The sequence below is a fragment of the Micromys minutus genome, assembly GCF_963924665.1.
Source record: "Micromys minutus genome assembly, chromosome: 29".
In the NCBI taxonomy this organism is placed as follows: Eukaryota; Metazoa; Chordata; class Mammalia; order Rodentia; family Muridae; genus Micromys; species Micromys minutus.
The window spans coordinates 11,634,101-11,642,534 of record NC_137964.1 but is presented as its reverse complement, the minus strand read 5'-3'; the positions used below and the strand labels follow the sequence as shown (position 1 = coordinate 11,642,534).

General features: G+C 45.9%; 1 pseudogene across 1 annotated transcript; it reads right to left on the bottom strand.

Annotated features, from left to right (window-relative positions):
• Positions 1 to 3,315: 3,315 nt before the first annotated feature.
• On the bottom strand, positions 3,316 to 5,642 carry LOC308439307 (NHP2-like protein 1; annotated as a pseudogene). Its single transcript has 2 exons — positions 5,562 to 5,642; positions 3,316 to 3,803 (listed from the first exon to the last, which is right to left on the bottom strand). The product of its transcript is annotated as an NHP2-like protein 1 (transcript).
• Between the last annotated feature and the right edge of the window lie 2,792 nt (positions 5,643 to 8,434).

Sequence of the window (8,434 nt, the reverse complement as noted above, 5' to 3'; positions counted from 1 at the left end):
AACGTTGTTTTGCTTTGGTTTGTGTTTGAGGTGGGACCTTGTTATGTAGCCCAGGCTAGCTCACCTTCCTACAGCAACCTTCTCAAATTCTGGAATTACAGGTTAATCTATCACGACCAGTTAAAAGATAATTTTAAAAAGCTCTCCAAGGACCTGTTTATGTAAATTATTTAGACGGCTGGGGTTTTTCCTCACTTTAAAAAAAAAAAAAAAAAAAAGGCCCAAAGGCCAGAGTCGTAGCTCAGTTCGTAGAGTACTTGCTGCACTTGATAACGCCCTAGGTTTGAGCTCCAGCACTTCATAAATGGGGCATGGCTTAATTCCAACACTCAGGAAGGTCAGAGAGTTCAAGGTTGTCCTCAGGTACATGTGTTTGTAGCTAACCAGAGTTACACAACCCCCTCCCCAATAAACCGTAGATTTTTGCTAGGTACATCATTTAAAATGTCAGTGATGAATCAGAAATTATATAGACTGTCCACAAAGACGATTGTGGTTACCAGAATAGTTTGTCCTAAAATAACATTTTTAAAATTTATTTCTGAAGTATAGACCCGAGGAAGCTGTACAGGAGCATTCAATCCCATGGAGCTGGAGTTAAAGGCAGCTGTGAACTATCTCACACGGGTCCCCAAATGCCAAACCCGATCTTGCAGAACAGTATCCTAGTGATCGTTGTTACGGTATGGAGACACCATGGCCAAAGCAACTGTTATAAAAGAAAGCACTTAGTCGGGGCCTTACTTACACTTTCAGAGGTTAGACCAGGGCCGTCATGGCAGGAAGCAGGCAGGCATAGCACTGGAGCAGCAGCCAGAGAGGACAGAGAATGGAAAGACTGGTCCTGGCATGGGCTTTTGAAACTTCAGTGCCCACCTCCAGGGACACACATCCTCCAAGAAGGCCACACCTAATCCTTCCCAAACAGTTCACTGGGACTGAGCAAACAAGTATATGAGCCTGTGGGGGCCATTCTCATTCATACTCTTGACTGATGAGCTACCTCTCCAGCCTAAGAGTGATCATTAGGACCAACTGCCCCCTGAGGCAGGTTGCAAACATGGGAGTCATTCCAAATGCACTGTGTGATTCCTTCTCAATCTCTATAGCTTCTCAGTCAGTACCTGATCCATGCCGCCTTCCATATTGTCATGACTCCTGAATTGGCCTTGGTCTTTGTTCACTCACTCCAGGACTCTGGTTCCAGTCTCACAGTGAGTGCAGTCTTCTTCCTCCATACACTCTTCCTACCTGCGTACGTTAGCTATTCTCTCCTTGCCATGGCCATATAACTGAGATGGATAAAGCATTATCCGTGGGTAAGCACCAATCCTGGCTCACAGTTTACTGTAATCTGTATTTTTCCTTTTCTAAGTTATTCATTTATTGTACAAACTGAGTATTACACAATGAATTGACATTACCTCTCCAGATGTGGGACTCAACAGATGAGGCCAGACATTTTAGAATCCTGTAGTTGCTTTTATAGCTGGGTTTTAAGACTTTAACCTGAAGTATAAGACCTTCAAAGTATTTCCTCTGGTCTGTGGTCAGTATACAATTCATTCTACTCATGACACTCGTAAGAACTGAATTACGGGGGGTTTGAGAGATGGCCCAGTGATTGGAGTACTTGCTGTTCTTCCACAAGACTTGTGTTTGGCTCCTAGTACCCATGGTTGGGCAGTTCACATCACCTCCTCTAGCTGCAGGGGATCTGATGCCCTCTTCTGTCCTCTGTTGGTACCTGCACACACGTGGTGTACATACAGAAATAAATTTTAAAAGTTGAAATACCTTTATGAATTGGACTTGGAAATCTGTTTCTGGCTCTGCCGTGACTTCAGTGACTTAAGGCTTCCACGGGAGGTGGTAGAAGAGGTCATTTACTGAGCGGAGTTTATGTTAGTCCCCGGTGACCTTTGTGATACTGGAATCTACTTACGTCTAAACATAAGATTTGAATAAACAATAAAACAAAAAGTCCTTTGCCTAAACCACAGGTGCACAGCAAACTGATGTTCTCAACAAACCCAATACCTGCTCAACGTGGCCAGAAACCAATCGAGGCTGATCATGGTGGTAGGAATGTGTGGAGAAGGCTGTTCACTTTGTGGCAACCAGGAAAAAGACAAAGGGGACTAGGTATCCTCTAGGGATGGACCCTCCCACCCATTTCCTCAGCTGGGTTTTATCTCCCCACCAAGAGGAGACCAAGTATTACAATACATGAGCCATGGGGAGGTGTCACCCTCCTTGTAACCTTGTGCTTGTACCAGATGACAGTATGTCAGAATACTTGTGCCTCCTTTCCTGGAAGAAAAGCACAAGTTACTTTAAGTTTATTTATATTTATTCCTGATGTGTGTGTCATGGGAGGTCCCACATAGAGGCTAGAGGACAACTGTGAGAAGTCTCTTTCTACCATATTGGTCTGAGATCAAACTGAGGAGGTTGCTGTATTTGGAAGTAAGTCTTCACTGGCCAGAAGTCTAAGTTCTTTTTTAATAATTTAAAACGAAATATTTATTAGGATGCTCAATAATGAGCATGTTTTCGCTCTTCACGTGAGGGAGAACACACCCGACTCATGTTGTGGAAAAAACAGGATAAGGGATCCCAACATGGGCGTCAAACAGCTCCTCAAGAAATCACCGTTCGCTAAGGAGAGGGTGTTTCCTGCTAGCACTGTCTGCTGAAAGTTCCAGCAGAACACCAGACTTCCCCAGAATCCCTTTCAGCTGTTACTGCCTCAGATGCAGGAGAATGTAAGGTTATGTACATCAAAAACACACAGGACGTTAATAAATGGCACTCGGACATAGGCCTAACATTTTCAAATTTCTTCCAGTGATAAGGGAAGGAAGGGACTGCTACCCAAAGAAAGTTCCTCAGTCATGGCAACATTTATGGAGACCTTATATCAAAGGCACAAGGGACCAGTGTCACTGTCATCTGACCCCACACAGTGGAGGAAGTCTGCAGATGAAAGTACAGACTGTCCCTGGCTTAAGTTTCTCCTGGGTCTTCCTGTTGTTAAATGGAGACATTCTGCCTTTTGCAGAATTTCTGTCTTAGCTATCCTTTCATATTTTTTAAAGGAAGACTAAATAATGGTAGAGGATGAGGAGATGGTGAAAAACAATCCTGTTAAGACAAAAATAGGGGCTGGAGAGATGGCTCAGTGGTTAAGGGCACTGACTGCTCTTCCAGAGGTCTTGAGTTCAATTCCCAGCAACCACATGGTGGCTCACAACCATCTGTAATGGGATCTGATGCCTTCTTCTGGTGTGTCTGAAGACAGCGACAGTGTACTTATATAAAAACCAACATGTAATAAAATGGCTGGGAATAGTACACGCTAACAGGGTGGGAGCAGACAAGAGAGGGCAGAGGCCAGAGCTTACACCAGAGCCTTTCAATAGACTGTTGAGTGGACCGGATCTGCTGCTTTGATTGAAAGCCTTCTTTGATGGTAACAGAACAGGCGATGGAGACTCCACAGGCCTGTCCTAACCCCTGCTTGGAGCACACAAATACTTGGGGACATTCTTGTCTTCACACAGCAGAGGGAGGTGCAGGATGATCTCCATGGGCTCAGTGTCTGCTGCCATCACAGTGAACTCAGAATTACCTCTGATGAGGGTTTTGGTGACTTCATTGGCTCCTTTCCGAAGCTTCTTGTAGTTGCAGGACTGCTGAACAGGGTCCGGCAGCTTCTCGGTGAGGTGGGCATCTGGGAGGAGATAGGCCTTCGGATTCACACCAACCTCCGCAATGGCTGTGCTATGCTGGCCTCTGGACTTAGCCCAGTTCAGACAGACTCAAGTCTAAATTCTTTATCATGTCACAGGGTTGTTTTTCTTCACATCTCAGTCCTGTCGGCTTCCCTGCTCTCTTTCCTGCGTAGCCCTGGGTGTCGTTTGTAGACCAGGCTGGTCTGGAACTCAGAGACCCGACTGCATCCACCTCCCACCTTCTGGGACTCAGGCATGTGCTCACTCAGCCCCTCCTGACTCCCTCACCTCTCCTCCCCTCCACAGTGCTTTGAAGATACTAAAGAGATAGTTACAAGAACACCCTGGGTGTCCTCCCATTCTGTCTACCCAAACCTACCCTTTGTCTATGGGGATTGAACCAGCCTCGGAATGCTGGGCAAGGAGACTTGTACTGAGCTGTAGAGCTTTCTCCAGCCCCAGGGTTTCTAGAACGGACTGGCCTTGAATGGTATGGAAGATGACCTTGGACTGCTCCCTCCTGCCTCTGCCTGGGCAAACACTGGCTGCTAGGCAGGTAGGTGCTCCTGTCACCTGTGCCATGGCTCAGTCACTCCCACCTCACCTTTCTGTGAAACCTTTTCCAGTTCACTGCGCACACAAGCTTCCATCCCCACCAAGTTAATAATGTCCCTCAAGGTGGCTCTGCAGTTACCCCAATAGTCATATGGCAAATAAGGCAGTGCTGACAGGGAGAACCGCCTGGAAGCTCACACTAGAGAGACCCTGCCTCGGTGTAAGGTGGAAGGTTACAACTGGTTCCTGAAGGTTGTTCTGACTGCCTGACAAGCCAAACCCTCACTCAGACTCACACGATACACATCATGGAAAGAGCTGGGGCAAAATGCCTGCCTTGCAACCATGGAACCAGGCTTCCTTCTGTCTCTCTCTAGCATTAGCTAGGTGTGGTGATTCATACCTGCAGTCCTGGCACTTGGGAGCATCAGAACTTTAGTCACCTTTGAAAATATAAGTTCTTGGGGCTGGAGAGATAGCTCAGAGGTTAAGAGCACTGTTCTTCCAGAGGTCCTGAGTTTGAATCCCAGCAACCACATGGTGGCTCACAACCATCTGTAATGGAATCTGATGCCCTCTTCTGGTGTGTCTGAGGGGAGTGAGAGTGTACTCACATATAATAAATAAAATAAATCTTTAAAAAAAAAAAGAAAGAAAATATAAGTTCAAGGCCAGCTTGGGGTATGTCAGGTACTGCCAAGAAAAAAGGATTTTAATAATTCAGGAGACACTGGTTTGTAACTTGTACATGTCTGTATTTTGTAATGTTTCTTAACCAGCTTCTGCAAAAAGCATAATACATCCTACCACTATTATGGATTTGTTACTCTTACCTATCCTTTAATGTTTTTATTATGTGCATGTTTATGTGCCTGTGTGTTCACTACAACTCATGCTTGCAAGTGTCCATGTAGGCCACAAAGGGCGTCAGATCCCGCAGACCTGGATTTACATGCTGTAAGAGTGCCAGGAACCTAACTCGGGTCCTCTGAAAGAACAAGGAATGGTCTTAACCCTTTAGCCATCCAGGACCTTTATTTTTTAAATGATTGTATGTTTGGGGACACATGTATCCTATGTGGAGGTCACTGTACAGCTTCTAGGAGTCAGTTTTCTCCTTCCATCATGTGAGTCCCAGGGATTGAATTCAAGTTGTCAGACTCAGTGGGTAAGAGCCTTCTGCCCACCTCCCTAACTCTGAGTATGTGTGTGCGTGAGGGAGAGGTATGTGTGAAGGTCAGAGGACATGCTTTGGAAGTCAGCCCTCACCAACTTGTTGAGACCCCAGTGCCCATCCCCATCCCCTTTAAGGTGAGGTCTCTTCTGTTTCTGCGCTAGGCTAGCTGGCATACGAGCTTCTGGACGCTGTTCTTTCTCCTGTCTTGCTGTAGATGCTGAGATTACAGATGGGTGCTACCTCATTGGACTCTTGCACAGGGTTCTGGCTGTCAGAGTTGTACAGTGATTATTTTTACCCAGAGCTAACTCCTTCCCCATGTTTTGCTTTTGAGGTCAGCCTGCTGGGTATGTGATACTTTAAAACTAGCATTTTCCTGGTGCACTGACTTTGTCTCTGACATCCTTTGTCTTGTCATCATTTTGAGAAGTATTAACAGACTTGCAACAGCTTCCTTTGGCTAGTATTTATCACACACACACACACACACACACACACACACTCAAGGACTGCTGCTGCCTGAAGTCTAATTCCTCTGTGGCCCCTTTTATCAGGAAATACAGAGAGGTCATCATTCCATGCATGGAGTTTGAGGTTTTGGGAGGATACCCAGTATACTTCTCCCAAACTGCTTCAACAGTATGAAAATGCCAGTTTTTATTTTCAGTGTCCCACTGCCCTTATTTGGCTGGTACATGACAACTTATGTGGCTTAGCCTTCTCCTTGATTCAGGAATAAAACATGCCAAATCCAGAGACTGGAAGCTGGGAACTCTCCTTCAGAAGAGCCTTATCAGGAGAGGTGGTCATGATACTGGGATAGAGGGGGGTGGGAATGAATAGAAAGCCTTTGGTTCTGCAGGACAAAGGGAATATTACAGACTTCTGGGGGAAGGAGGGCTAAGCACCATGGCCCAGTGGTATGACCAAGTCACAAGGTGAGAGGCCATTAGAGAAAAGTCAGGGGCTGAGGAGATGACCTAGTGCTCAAGAACATATGCTGCTCTTGACAGAAGACCCACGTTTGGCTCCCAGAATCTACTTCAGGCAGCTCAGAACTCCTGCTAACTCCATTTCTAAGGGACCCTACACCTTTGGCTTCCACAAACACCTGCTCTCATGTGCACCCAATCACACTCATAATTAAAAATGCAATCCAAAGAACAAAGTAAAGTTGGACAGGGCATGGTGGTGCACACCTTCAATCCCAGAATCTGAAACACAGTGGCAGGAGGATCCAAGTTCAAAGCTAGCTATGGCTCAAAGTGATGGTTCCAGGTCAACCAGGGCTACATAGATCCTGTCTTAAATCATCACCAGTCCAACCACCACCAAATGATGAGGAATGTAAAATTGAATAGTCAGAGGTGGCTGGAGAGATGGCTCCATGGTTAAGAACACATGCTGTTCTTACAGAGGACCTGGGTTCAGATCCCAGCACCCATGTCAGGGTCATAGCCATCTGTAACTTATTTAATGTATAGGAGTACACTGTCGCTGTCCTCAGACACACCAGAAGAGGGCATCAGATCCCATTACAGATGGTTGTGAGCCACCATGTGGTTGCTGGGAATTGAACTCAGGACCTCGGGAAGAGCAGTCAGTGCTCTTAACCACTGAGCCATCTCTCCAGGCCCATCTATAACTTTAATTCCATGGGGAATCTGACACTTCCAGCCTGGATAAGCACCTGCACACGTTTGCATACCTGTGCAACGTGTATACACACACTACAAACTCAACTGTCTTGGGCCTGGGTATAGAAATGTGGAGAGAGCTGGTGCCATCTCCCAGCTTGTCCCCAGAGAGCCGATAGGAGGTGTGGCTTGACCTCTGGGATGGAAGTAGAGGTATGTAACAATCCTCAGGTCGGCAATGCACAGGAAACTTACTACCCAGCTCTGAGCATGTCAAGATCAACAGGAATGAGCCCTCAGCAAAAGAACCTCACAGTATGAAGATCAGCAAGTTGGGTTTCTAAGCAGCAGTATGTCAGATGTCTTACCAGTGCAGAGGCCACATTCTTACTTTCCCAGCAAAGATTTAGGTAATCCTGTTGCGTTTCAATTTCTGGAGTTTTCAGACGAAGCTGATTGCAGAGAACTGACTTCCACAGACGCTGGCATAGACAGGATTGACAACCCACAGGCCAGGTGACCATAATAGAACTGCCACCCACACGCTCCCATGACTTTCTTACACACGCTCACAAGCCCCAGGCCAGACAGTCACTCTTCCCTTCCTTCCTCTGTCCCCCCCCCCCCTTTTTCTTTGAGGTATCTGGCCAGCCTGGAACTTACGATCCCCTCTCAAGTGTTGGAAGATGAGAGCCTGGCCAACGCTTTACCCTACAGAATGTTTAATAACCGTGGCCCGTGATAGCGGTAGTGGGTAAGAAGCCTGCCACGGGGCCTCAAAGTCTGAGTTCGATCCCTGGGACTCACTTGCTAGATGGAAGGAGAATCTGCATCTTTAAAACTTTAAATTTTGGGCTGGAGAGATGGCTCAGAGGTTAAGAGCATTGACTGCTCTTCCCGAGGTCCTGAGTTCAATTCCCAGCAACCACATGGTGGCTCACAACCATCTGTAATGGGATCTAATGCCCTTCTTCTGGTGTGTCTGAAGACAGCTACAGTGTACGTATATATAATAAATAAATCTTTTTAAAAAATCTATTTCTACTTCAAATCTTATCTTTAACCCTTCATTCTCTGGAGACCAGTGATCCTCCTAGTTAAGACCAACTTTTCTACTTAGGATCTATTTCTTAAAAAAAAAAAAAAAACTTTAAATTTGGGGGATGGAAGAAAGTTGTCTTCTGGCCTTCACACAAGTGCTAGGACATATACACATTCATCCACTCACCCAATAAAATGTTAAAAAAAAAAGTCATTTATCACAATAATAGTCCTGAGGCGTTACATGATGCTACACATTTATTCGGAATCAGACTGGTCAAGGTGGC